The 14137-nt window shown below is 47.1% G+C and overlaps 1 protein-coding gene across 2 annotated transcripts in view; it reads right to left on the minus strand.

The window, feature by feature from the left end:
- Positions 1-14137, minus strand: part of CACNA2D4 (calcium voltage-gated channel auxiliary subunit alpha2delta 4) — a 117804-nt gene that overhangs the window by 49185 nt on the left and 54482 nt on the right. The gene's annotated exons all lie outside the window — the stretch shown is intronic.

Genomic DNA, 14137 nt, shown 5'->3' on the forward strand with positions numbered 1-14137 from the left:
AGGTACCCACCTGCACATGCAGAGCTACCACTCATGCCCATGCTGACCCACCCTCTGCATGCAGCCATGGATACATCCAGCCACTTCACCTTACCCTGATCACAGCAGTGTGCATCACCTTCTGCTTCAGATAAAAACATGCACACGCCACTAAGGTGTAACAAAAACATCTCAGCCATAGTGCAGAGCCAGTGGGGACTGGCAGCAGAGGATGCAGAGAGGCAAAGTTATTGAGATTACAGCACCAGTCTGTGGAAATAAGTACACAGCATGAAAAAAAACCAGCGTGTTCTAATCTATTTTACGTCTTCTCTAATAAATGGAGAGAGTAAGGGGGGAATGGAGGGAATCCTCCATTTAGAAATGTTTGATTGGCAGATCAGAAGTGGGTCATCAGGAAAGACTAGAGGAGGAGGTGGCTTACCAGGAGCATAAGCTAGGGGAAGGTGTCAGGGGAAGAAGTCACACAACCCAGGAGCTGCCATGCCTGGCACAGGGGCCAGCACTGTGTGTGGAACAGGATGATGCAGCTGTGGTGGCCAAAAAGAGTGGACAGAGCTCTGGAGGGTCTTGAGGTGAAGGCTGGAACCTGGAGCACAGCATGGCAAATGTGGGAGAGCCCAGGAAGGTCTGGAAGGCAGCAGAGCCCACATGCACACCCTTCACCATCACTGGGGTGTCCAGTGACACACACAGCCATGCACACTGCCACTGTCACGTAGGGTGACTGCCCCAACCAGATTTTAAAGCCCTCAGACTGCAGTGCCTCCTATTAGTCTTAGCTCATTCTGACCTGACAGGGAAAAAAAAAAAGTGAGAGGGGAAAAAACATGAAAGGAACTCAACATAAGGACTCATTTTGTATCACTGGCAGTGGGATAAAATGCTGTCTCCAGGGGAGAGTGCACATTGCCATGGTAACCTGCTCTAACCCGTCACAGTGGGTATTCCTGGGCGAGGAAGATGACACCGGAGGTCGTGCATCCACAGTGCCTGTGGATGGTGTGATCCCTGCCATCAGGAAACAAGCTGGCAGGCAGCCCAGCTTTGCAGGGTATTTCACGAGGAACCTGTGTTCAGAGCCCTGCATGCTCTGCAGGTGGCCCTGCCAGGGCATATCACCTCTTCCACCTGCTCCATCTGAATCCCAGTGCTGTCGGACATGTCACAGCCCTCCTGCTCACTGTGACTGCATCCCTGTGCAAGCAGTGCACGCTGGCTCCTCACTCCTTCTGGTCCCAGACAGGTGCTTGTACTGACCCCTGGGCACACAACATCATTATTCCAAGCCTGGAGCGGCAGAATCCCTCCTGGTCTACCCAGGGTCACCAGAGCCGGGGAGGCAGGATGCTCTGGACTGTTTTAGCATGACTTCCCTGCACACAGGGATGCATGGGGCAGAGGAGGAGGATGTTCTTCAGGGAAGCAGAAGATCAGGCTGCCATGAAGGAAGAACTGGGAGAAGCAGTCAGCCCACCCACCGGTACGCACACACACTTTCCCCCCGCTTCCAGCACACTGTGGGGAAGAGGAAGAGAAGGAGGGGGGCTGGTGAAATGTGAGGAGGAAGGACTCGTCCCCCAGCCACCCCAACTATCCCATCTGCTCCAAGTGTAGCCCACTCTGAAGGGCAGAACTGGTGCACTGCAGACTCCGGATGCGTGATACTGCTGCTCCACATTCCCAGCAAGCCAGGATCAGGCTCTGCCTGCTGGATCCAAACCTCTCCCCAACCTCCCTCTCAGGGGAACCTCTCCCTTTACCATACTGGACTCCGCAATCATACTTGAAATGGGACTTGAGTCAGAGCGGTATATTTATAGATCTATATTTTACTTGCATCAAATAATGGTGACATATTGCACAAAACAAATGGGATCTATGTGTGTGTGTGTGTGTGTGTGTGTGTGCACGTGTGTGTGTGTGATAGGAGAGACTGTTTTTAAGGGAACAGACAAGAGGTGAAATGAATGGGAAGAAGGTAGGGGACAATGCAGGGGTTGAGGGTATGAAATCCTCCTTTCCCTGTACCTTCCCTGTGACTTCCTCCTGCCCTGACCAATTTTTCTTTGTTGCTAATAATATTTTCTATATCCTGTGTTGTGGGGCTGGTGATGACCTTGCCCATCCTCTCTTTTTTTTTGTTTTAATTTATACAGCAGAGAGTCTGGATTTATCTCAACCCTAGACAAGGGAGTGCTATGTTTAGAAACCCACCCAAGGAAAGAAGACAGGAAAGGGGAGAACTGAGTGTTGCTGGGAAACACGAAGGCTGGCTAGGAGGAGTCCTGCTGGAAACAAATACTCTGTTTGGCAGGATGAGGACCTGTCCTTCTGCATGCAGAGTAGAGTACCAGGGCTCACTGGGAAGAGCCTTCTTCATGGCACTGTTTGCAAACTGGGTCTTTCTCCATTCCCCAGCACACCTGGAAATCAGGCTGCCCTGGTGAGACTGAGCTGCTGTACTGCCCACAGGCACTGCAGGGAACACACAGCAGGCAGAAACGGAGCTCTTTGGGATGCTGGGTGCAAAATGAGACTCCTTGTGTGCCCAGCCAGTGGGTTCCTCTGTGTGTGGGGACAGCAGCTCCTGTTGTCCCTGCAGGTGTGGCTGGATGTGGGGGGAATCCCCCTGGATGCAGGCAGCTGCTCCAGTGACACCTGCAGGTGCCTGTCCTCAGGAAAAGGTCTTGTGGGGCTGGCAGGTCCAAGACATGCCAGGGCGATGTAGGGCTGGCAGGGCCACCAGGAACACCCCTCCTGCTCCCTCCGCTCCCCTTCCCCTACACATCCAGCTGTGGGGCAGGCAGGCACATCCCTTGCAGGGAACAGATGGCACTGGTAATTCCTTTTTTCTTTTTTGTTACCGCTTGAGGGAGAGCGACAAGATTTTCTAAAATGATTGAATGGAGGTTTCTTTGGCATGAGACAGAAAATTTTTAAAGGTATATTATATTTCTGGCTTGTTGTTACAGAATAATAATAAAGAATGTATTTTCCTATGCTCCTTCTTGTTTAAATGGGATCTCTGGTTGTACCATTCACTCTTTCCCTATCCCCTGCAGAAGCAAACACCACAGGGACACAGACAGCCAGAAAACCCCTCAATTCCCACAGACATATTCTTGTCTGGACACACTGTGAGCGTGCCACACACACAGACTGTATCAGTGTAAGTCAGGGTGAGGCTCTAGGACTAAACACAGGCAGTGAAGGTGAGACCCTAGATCTAGAAACACACACACAGAAAGCTGCAGGGACACAGCCAGACAAGGGTGATTGTGTAACAAGGATAAGATACTGTGGCAATCAGCTCATTACATAAAAGTAGAAAGGGCCAAATTAATCCCTAGTGTAAGAACGCAGGAGCCAATGGAGTTATATTCAGGTCAAATTTGATTCCAAAAGCTCTTTTTTTAATTTTTTTTTTTTTAATTAGAACGTAATGTAACAAATAGGGAGCTATGGGTTCCTACATCTCCAGATTCCTGACCGTCTTGAGCAAGGTTATTTCAAAATGGATGGAAATTGCTATCTAATCCTATTGCACCCCCAGTACACAAGCTGTTACCCCTAGAGCTAAAAGAGTCTCTCCACCAGCTGCTCTCTGGCTAGGTCTATCACACATGGCTAAGAAGTTTAAATTCCCCACTTGGCCACTTTCAGTGCTAAGCATACACAATTCATCACATTCCCTTGCTGTAAGAATAAGATCCTGACGCGTGTGAAACTGTGAAGGATGTTAAACCCCATCATGAGCAAACCCCTGTGCCACCCTGCTCACGCTGCTGTACTCAGTCATCCTGCCATGCTCAGTCTGCTCTTCAGAGAGAAAATGGGAGCAGAACCCAGCTACTCATAATCCGCTCACAGCTGAGGCATCTGTTCTGCTAAAAAGGTAAGTGCTGCAGGAGAGTCACCATTATTGTTTAATAGCATGGTGTCTATGACACATAGTTTAATCTAATTTTGCCAGATAGGTAGGGGAGTGCACACAAATACTACTCAGCACTTCATATTATACCAGCAACACAGAGCAGAAAAAAAGCAAAGCCAACACACTCATCTGATGACTCTAGGCTTTTTCAGTTCATGAACTATCTGTGAACAGGCTGCGATTATCTGCAATTTGATTTATTACCATTTGATTTGACTATTTCATATGAACCAATGTATTTGTCCTGCTTACATACCTACTCATGCACACGTATAACACCCTATATAATAACCATGTAATTCTCCACATACAACAGGTAAAAAAAGGATTCCTCCTCAGTATGTAATCCATCAGCAGCCCACTGTGCTGGCTTGAAGAGTGTTTGCTAGCGCTGACTGGAAGCACAGGCCAGAGGGTCAGCTTCTATCCTACAACCAGATAAATCTAAGTCCTAGCATGGGATTTCTGAGGGTCAAAAACACTTCCCTCCAAGAATAATGGGCAATACAACAAGCCTTTAGCCATGAATACAATTACAGAATGAAATGTGAGTAAATAAACATTTCCTTCGTCATTCTGGGGTGCTCTCCACATCAGTTGCAGCCCTAGAAACCTGGGGCCAAGGCAGCATCCCCACAGCTCTTCTCCCTTCAGAGAATGGGGAAAAAGCACCCAACAGGGGCCAGATCTGTGTTTCCCACAGTTCTGCTGTGCTGCAGCCTGGCAGAGGCACCTGGAGCCAAGGAGAAAGCAGAGCATGATGCTAACAATAACTCTGCCTTGCATAGAGGGAGGCGGTGGGCCAGGACAACAACGTGCCGCTCTCTGCTTGGAGCTCTAGGCCGAGATTTGCCCCTTTGCATTTGCTTTTTCTGAGTCCTAACTTGGGAATAAACTTGTTTGTTAGCACAGTTGCAGAAAATCAGCTCAGAAAGGGCACTGCAGGAGTGAGGAATGCAGGTGTTTCATTTGAGGGAATATACACACACATACCCTGCGACATTCAACCAGCTCCGTTTAAAGCTCAAGGGAAATATGCAGAGTAACAACAATGCTTTGCATTTCTATAGTGCTTGCCTTTGGCAGCTCTCTGGGAGCTTGCAAACATTAATGAATTCACAGAGGCAGAGATTCAGAGAATATAAAGGCCAGAAGGGACTTTAGATCATCCAGTCTGACCTTCTGTGTATCGCACGCTACTTGAAAACTGTGTGGAAAAGAACCACAAGCATTATTTGGGGGTGGCAGGAAATGCCTTCCTGTGAAAAGCTGAAAAAGCTCAATCTGTTTAGCTTATGAAACAGAAATTAGTAAAGCTATCCTGTAGAAAGACCAACAACAATGAGTATTTACATGCAGCTAAGCTGAATATTCCAGAAAGGCATCTACCTTTGATTTGAAAAACATTCAAGAAAGGGAAAAATATTGTTTCCCTTGGCATCTTCTCATAATACCTGTTCATGCTCATTGTTAGCATTCATGCTTACTAACTCGTGTGAATTTGTTTGGTTTTTCTGCTTTTGTCACTCTCTCCACTATATTAAAGAAAAATAAACCTTCAGTAACCAGCAGCTCTCTCTGTAGAGGCACTTTATACTCTAAATCAAATAATCTCTCTGTTTTCTTTTAGGTACAATAGGCAGATTGAGTTCATTAAGTCTTTCACTGAAAGCATTTTCTCACCTCTGGAACAACACTGGAGCCTACTGTCACACTGCTTCCAGCTTTTTTCCCCTCCTTTTAGAAGTATTCTCCTCATCCATCAGCACCTGTGCTCTATACTGTAGACACTGCACGACTTTTGCCACTTTACTCCTTCCCACCAAAGAATGTCTCACAGTACACTGACTAGGCTGTGTGAACATTGTTCCTGCTTTAAAGATGGAGGTAAATGTAAATGCTAGGACAAAACCCTAACAAGTAATTTTGAGGAAGGCAGATTATGGGTAAGTGGTTCTGATCCTACCTTGACAGTAGTATCAATTCAGTGCATTTTAAACATGAGCCTCCAGATTTATACAGTTCTTGGCATGAGCAAATCTAGCCCTTTATTTAAAAGGATGATCCCCTTCTAGCATTTTCCACTTCATCCACTCACAGCCTCAGATGGTGTCTTTTCACATATCTCTCACTAGACATGAATGTCTTGCATTCCCCATTTATTCTTTCTCCCTTATTTTTGTCTTCTTGTGACTGATCATCCACTTTTCAATGAGTGCCTGTGACCAGCTGCTTCTCTGATTCTCCCTGCTCTGGTCTACTCAACTGTCACAAAACAACCAGCGCCCACATCCCCATCTGCTTTTTAAGGGTTTGTTATCGTAAACAGGGGTTTTCTACTCACTGTTCTTTACTTTGCAAAACCCAAAGCAATCAAGAGAAACCACCACAATGTCAAAGGCTGAGAGAGGGGTTTAGGTCAGCCCTAGCTTCTGGCCTCCCAGGTGCTGTGCTGGGGCTTTTAGCTGTATTATTTTTATTTAGTCATGATTAAAATCATGGAGTGTGGGAACTATAGAGTAAATATGCCCAGCCTTGTGCCCAAGGGGAATGCTGCAGGGACTCAGAAGTTCCCTGAGTGCTTACCTTGCTTGTTGCTGGGTTTCTTTTCTGACATGGTGAGACCAGGGACTTCCGCTGTTCCCTGCTCAAGGGACTCCAGGTTAACAGTCTCAGCTCTTTCCGTTCAAGGCACCACCACTTTCTTACACACTTTTTAAGCTCCAGCTTAAATCTGTTGTCTTTATACCTCAGATTCTGGGTAAAGCTGCATAACCCTGCCAGACAGAAACCCACTTCTAGTTTTGCACCCTAATTATTTTGCTGGCCTGTCTGTACTACACTATCTCCGTACAACTGTGTGCTTTAGTTTAAATGTGTTCTCCAAGCTGCAGCATTACAGCAATCCTATCTGCTTTGTCCTTGGTTGCACGTGGTTAAACAAGCTGGGTACTCGAGGGTCCTCTCACATGAGACTTCCCATTCCTCTCATCATCTGCCCATCCTGTCTGCTCCTGTCTCAGCCCATACTCCTTTGACCAAACTGTAACACAGACCAGAGGAGAGGTCTCACAGGGCTCTGAGTGGAAGCATCAATGTATTTTCCCACTGGGAATATCTCCCTAGGCCCTAGAACAGTGTTTGCTTTGTCCATAACCACATCACACTGTGACTCACCACCACGGCCCCATCCCCTAATACAGAAGATCACAGCCTTTTTTTCCCCGAGCTTTCTCAGGATAGATCCTTTCTTTAAGTCTATCCAGCTCCATTTCAGCAAGGTTCTCAGACCAGGTCTTGGCAGATGACAATGGTTCCCTGAATTTAATGTGTGCATCAGGGCGCAATACAGCTTACACAGGATCCACACAGAGGATCCTCACTGAGACTTGGCAAAACTGGCTCAACAGTTCCCAAAAGACAAGGACTGCCTCCAGTCCTGCTTGCTGTGCTCTTTGCCAAATCTCTCAGAGTTCCCAGCTTACAGAAGATTTCTATTATTAGCTGTCAAGCACATGACCTCGTCTGTCGTACTACTGAAATTCATTCTGTTTCTGGTCCTCCTGCCAAGGTCAAGCAAGGCTTCCTCTGCACTATCCTGGTCCTTCCCTGTACTAGTAATGCCTTCTAGTGTTGAATAATCAGGATACTCTCTCACTCTCTCAAGCTACCTGAATCAGGATCTCAGGTTAATATTAGCAAAGGCTTATCCCATGGGTGATCATGGAGAGTGTGACAAGTAACACATTGCTAGACTTTGATAGGTGATCTTGCTGCTGCTGTCATCCCAGACTGAACTTCTCTCTCCCTGCCCCTTACAACTCCTCTGCCTCTCTTGATCTTCTCCAGTCTAACTAATTGCTTCTTATGTTCAATACTTTACTGAAATAGAGAGATAAGACCTTTGGAATTTCTTCTGCCTTCCAGGAAAACAGTCATTTGAAAGAAAGATGTTGGCTCGGACTGGTGTTATCCAGCACTGAAAAACTCATTGTCTGACTCCCTTTTCCCCTAACTGCTTGGTAATAATTACACTTTCCTTCAAGTTCTCCTCTGAAGTACTACAAATGTTGCAGAGGTCATGCTTAAAAGTTTGAGACTGACAAACTTTCTCATCTTTCTTTAATTCTAATTGTTAAAATTTCACTTTTGCAGACTGCATGGTGTCACCACTGTGTGCAGAGTTGAAAAAAGCTCTTTGCTGTAAGTGTTTGTTTTCCTCTCCCAGGGCCAGAAAGCACCCAGGCCCAACACTGTGAGCGCACTAAGCAGCTTGAGCTGCTCATTCACAGCACTCAGCTTGTTTCTTTCCCCAAGGATATTTCTGTCTTTATCAATACCTTGGCCACTGAGTCTTCTTTAGTTTTTGCTCAGACTATAGACTCCTTGATCCCAACTTCACTCTTATTGACCAGAAGTGACCCTACTTGTTTCTTTTTTTTTTAATTCCCCAAACAGCTGAAGAATATTATGCTGTTTGTTTCAACCTTTGCAAGGTCTAGCTCAGCTTGACATGTAAGCAATCCTCACTTTATCCCTACAATTCTGACCTCTAAGGGAGGGCAGGGTGGGGCAGGGCTGGTCAAGTCAGCCTTCTTTGCTGTCTGCCTTTTTTCCATTCCACGCAGTCTCTCTGCAGAGCCAGCTTAAGCAGCTGCTTGCCGTCACAGACAGACGGAGGGCAAGAGCATCAGGATTCTCACAAAAATGGGGGCTTCACACTGTCCCCAAAAGCTCATCTGCTCTATCCCCACACTCCAGACTTTGCACTGCTGCCTGTGAAAGCAGTGCTACGAGTAAGCAGCACCCTCCACACACGGGGCAGCAGAGTGTAAAGGTGCCATCTAACCAGAATTATCTGTGATCCTGTGAGTGGGGTTTCTGTGCCCCAGTGAGAGAAAGGAAGAGAAGAAAAAGGTCTTGTGAAGGGAAAGGGATGGCAGTCAGAATCCCATTACAAAGATTTTTGCCTTAGGTGATAGGTAGGGCAGGAGAATAAGAATTCAGGATGACTTTAGTGGCTAAAAAAAAATGTATCTTAGGAGGAGGCTGGAGCTGTACTCAGCTCTGCTAAGTTTCTGTGGTTCTCACCCTGCAAAACTTGTCTGCTTCTGCCTTGGCTGAATTTAAGCTAAACCACCATACAAGACATTTCCTATAACCTCCTCTGCTGTGACATTTACCACCTTCATCCTCACATCTACAGACTGCTCATGTGATCCTTTTCAATATCTTCTCACGTGGCTTTGTTCCTCTGTTGAACTGTAGGTGCTAATACAGCTCAGGACATCAGTTATACCCTGTGCTAAGACTACAGACAACAGCACACTGCATGACATACATGGGGAACTGGGGGGATAGATGCGAGCAAGGTAATGAACTGGCCTTGCATTCACACAGAGATTCAGGTGGTGTCAGGGGTGTCAGCTTGGCACCCTGTGGATCTTCTCACAGCTTCAAATGGAAGGTCATGCACCATTCATGACCCTGGCACTTTGTCAGTGCCCCCAAATACCCAGTGCTTACTGGCAGCCCCTGCACACCGGGTAGAACTCCATGGCCATAGGGATCAATCCTGTCCCTATCTGGAAAACAGCACAGACAGGAAGAAGTGCAAATTGCTGCGTGGTTCTCAGTGTCTGTGCACATCCCCAGCAAGATGTGCACACAGGCAGCCCAGGGATCTCACAACACACTGTAGAGCAGCTGTTTATGTATGCAGATACACACATGCATGCACAAATCACCTCACACATCATTTATCATCACATCCAACTCCCACGAGCGCCCCAGGGTGGGGACACAGGGCCCTGCTGATGCTAGGTAGGCAGGAGTTAATGGAAGAGAGGCTGGGAAGGAAATTAAAAGCAAAAAAAGTTGAAAGCCCAGCACATGATTCTTCTCCTATCACATCTGTGAATCCTGGAGCGCAAGAGTAATTGTCTGCAATGAGTCAGACCAAAAGGCACAAGGTAATGGTTGCTATGGCAACCCATGCACTGCTCTAATTCGGCTCAGAATTAAAATGATATCAAATAATTTGCAAGCAAAGGTAACACGGCAAAGGCACTGAGTGCCAATCTAAAAAATCCAGCTATATGCAAGTCTCTCCTGAGTCAGTGTCAAGGGCTCTTTTCACTTCAAGAGTGACAGCCATGGCAATCAGAGGAGCTGTAGAGGCGGCAGTGATGGATAACCTTAGGCAACAAGATTTCTGCTACACACAGGCAAGAATGGGGTCCTGGGCTGGAGCTCCAGCCTGGAACAGGGCTGAGGATATCCTGGCACAGATGCCTCACCAGACCCCAAATGGGAAAACTCATCACTCACAATTTTCTGTTGGGGTCCCACTGAGAAAATTCCCTGAAAGCGCTGAGCACAGGAACCTAGCCCCAGGGTCTGTGCTAGGTGAGGCACTGCATGGGCTGAGGAAGGCAGGCTCACTCCCTTAGAGCTTTTTACCTGCTAAGTGGTACAGCGTACAAAGTCAGGTACTCAGCAGAGACTACAAAGAAATACTTACTCTACTGAATTTGCTATTGTCTTCAGTTTTTCTCCAGACAAGACCTCATCCCAAGATAACAGACCATGTCTGCACACACAGAGGGGAGGCATGGTCCCCATGTTGAAGATCTTACAGCCTATGCAGACAGCACAAACACCATGGAAGAAAAAGAAATTGCTAAGGTCCAGCCAGGGTGAGCAGAATGCTATGAAAGATGCCTCATATGACTATTTTTAGCATTCTTTTGAGGTCAAAATAGACTTATTTGTCCCTCTTGTCCCCAGTTACTATCTATGCATGCAGACATCTATCTGGAGTTCTGCAGGCAGATGTTGCTCTCTCTGCCTGCTCACTGACCCGGTGGGAGGATAATCAGCTCTGAAAAGGGAACCACGTGGCCCCAGCACTGCTGCCAAACCTTGACAAAAGGCAAAGTTTTAAGACCAGAGCCAGCGCAAAGAAATGCAACCAGCTCACTTTACCTTGTGGAACAGCTTGTGTGTGCCCCAGAAACACCCCAAAAAGCAGCCTGGGTTCTCACAGGTACCCCCCAAGGCTCGGTGTGTAAGCACAATGCAGTGAGTGGCAGGTAGGCAGATGAGGAGTGCGAGAGACACTGGTTTTGGCACACTAACGTGTCATGGGGACACTGTGACATTGGAGTAGTGGCTCAACCCTTAGGCCAGCCAAGTGTGTCCCCACTGACAGCAGCCCCCAGACGGATGTCCTGAGAGGTGGAGAAGTCACAGCTCCTGGCAGCATTAAAATCAGCAGCATTTCTGCCTTACGAGCAGGGCATTGCCAGGGCACAGCCTGTTCAGACGTCTCTGGTTTTGTGGGATCAAATGGATGCGTGAGAAACTGCTCCGGCTTTGGGGATTGCCAGAAGGGGCTGGCATCAGGGAGAGACCAGACATAGCAGGTGATGGGCTGAAAATGAGTTGTCTTCCTTTTTATCCACCCTACCACTGCATGCCAGCAGGACCATGATTTCCATAAAGGCACCTGGTGATGCCTCAGGGGCTCATGGAAGTTTCAGCACTGAGAAAACTCTGGCACAAAAAGAGGGACAGCATTCCTTCAGAATACTGCAGCACACATTCAAGAGATCAGCTATCCTCATATTTTATATGGGTAGCCTAATGCTGCTTTCTGAACCAGCCTAGTGAAATAATTTCAATTCTCCAGTTTATATGCAGCTATTTCCATGGAAAAGGTGCTTATGCTATTAGAGCTTATTTCCATGCATTTTAACAGCTTCTACTGATGCTACTGTCACTTTCCAGAGAGAAGGTTGGATCCAAGCAACAAAACTGTAGGAATACAGAATTGTGGGCAGATTAGCTTGAAAACATGCCACAGCAACAGCCCTGCTGAAAGACACCTGCATCTCCTGCTCCTGCTTGCTAGTAGCAGACAGCAGGTAGCCAAAACTGGAGATCAAGGAAGGGACGGAGAGACATCAAGCTGGCCAGGAATTGCTTTTCAAATGAAGAGCTGCATCAGACTGATTTTAACCAGAGGTAAAATGGCAAAATTACTCCCCATTACCAACTTTTCAGACTGATTGATTTTCAAATTCTTTTGAAAAAAAAAATCAAAATATTTTTTTAAAATCTGCTCCTGCTGTGAGTACAGAGCTTTTCTGAAAATACTGGTCTTCATAACTCAGTGCCCCGAAACTCTGTCTTTAAAATAGAGATAACATTTCTCCTCTGCCCCGGGTTTGAGCTTGCCTGGTGCTCTCCCCAAATACATCTGCATGAATTGCTGTTGTCATGGGATAATGATTTCACTATGGTCCAATAACTGCTGGTAAGTACAACTACTTCCAATATCAAGAGGAGAGAAGTGTTGAATAACATAAACCTGCATCTCGCAAGTGCCCATTTGGATTATTTTTCCTGGGCACCATGTGCATGCCCTATTGTCTGTTTCCCATCCCTGCCATGTGACAGCTATGGCAGGGAACCTTATCCTACCTGTTCCTGTTGGGATTGGCAGCCAGCTGACAGCCCCAGAAGCTGAACAGCCAGAAGGTCAGGCAATGAAAGAGACGTCATCCACAGCCCAAAGTGACAGCTGAACTCCTGCACAGATTCCAGCAGTTTCACTGAGGCTTTAAATCACTAAAAGCTTCTGTCAGCAACTCCATGTGATTTCTGCCTTGCAGCCTGAGGACCAGAAAGCCCCAGGCTACTGACTCAGGGAGGGAGCAGATGACAGTGCTATCTGGGGCAGGACATGGCTTGGGGAGAATGCCATCACCATTCCTTATTTCTCATTTCCAACGCACTTAGTGTGCGCGAAAATTACTGGACTGACATCCCAGGAGAATAGCTGCCTTCTAATTAATGATAATTAATCATCCAGGCATTACTTAATGTTTTCATAGTGCTTTCAAGTGCCAAAGCACAATATAGCAGGTAGATGATAGTCATCCAAGAAACAGGTATAGTCAAGCCAGGGTTGCCTGTGTGGCTTCCCACAGGAGACCACAGTGACTCAGCTCACACAAGTGGGCCCTGCCTTAGCTCCACTATGTCCTCCAAGAAATCCATGTGTACCCTGAACCCCTTGTGCACCCCTCCCAGGCCCATGGGGGAGGGAGAGGGGTGGATGAAAAGGGGTGAGGATAGGGCAGGGCAAAGGACACTTCCTTGGCCTCCTGAATTCGGCCACCTCTCCACCTGGAGCGTGGAGTAGCATCTCTAATGGCAAGAGGAGCAGCTTGGACTCATCCTCAAACCCATTCTGGGATTTCCTACTGAGCTGAGACAGACTGAAATGGGAGGAAGGAGGCCCTGGTGCTTCCCCCTCCATCCCTTCTCCAGACTGCAACTCTCTAATCCCATCTGACTGCTCCCTCACTCCCTGACAGCAGCCAGGCCTGTGTCATCTTCGTGGACATTTGATTTCACCAGTTTGCCTTACTCTGCCCTGGCTGGGGACTGCCATTCATCTGCCAGAAGAAAAGGGGCCCAATGCTCCCTGTCACTGGCATTCTCCCCATGGGGGCACTGGGGGTGCTCCCTCCCCGTGAGCATGGCTGTTAATCCTGGAGCTTAATTTTTCCCTGCATGCATAGTGAACATTTCAAAGTGCTTACAAATCCCCTCCAGCACCATCAAGTCAAACAAGTGACAGTAATGATCAGTGGCAGAATGACAGGCCAGTTCATACCACTGGTTCTTTTAGAGGGGCACTTAAAAAGTCTCTGTTGTTCCTCTTTTACAGAACTGTGGCTGGATTTATTCAGAGACTACAAGTCTACCCAGATATTTGGCTTTCTGTGATCCAGTGCTAGGCACCAAACTTCTGGTAGCATCGTAACTAAATTACCATGGTATCAGTCCCAGTAAGGGCTGATGCCATCAGAATAACAATAACAACAATCTGCATCTCATTCTGCTCTGATTGCCTCTTGTGTGCCTCCACACTCCCTCCCCTTCCTTCACCCTTCTCCTGTACCCAGGATGATGTCGCAGCTCTGCCTAGCATCATTTCTGCTGTAGCCCCTCACAGTCCCCTAGAATCAAGATCTAGCCATTCAGGATAATTATATTACTGTGAGGGGAAATTATGTGAGATCTACATCCTTACTCTCTAAGCTGACATCCTCAAGAAAAAATAGCACTTCAGTTGGTAATATGACTTGTTATTTAAATTACTTCTACTATGAAAGATTCAGATGA

This window comes from Catharus ustulatus, chromosome 4, assembly GCF_009819885.2.
Source record: "Catharus ustulatus isolate bCatUst1 chromosome 4, bCatUst1.pri.v2, whole genome shotgun sequence".
Lineage (NCBI taxonomy): Eukaryota > Metazoa > Chordata > Aves > Passeriformes > Turdidae > Catharus > Catharus ustulatus.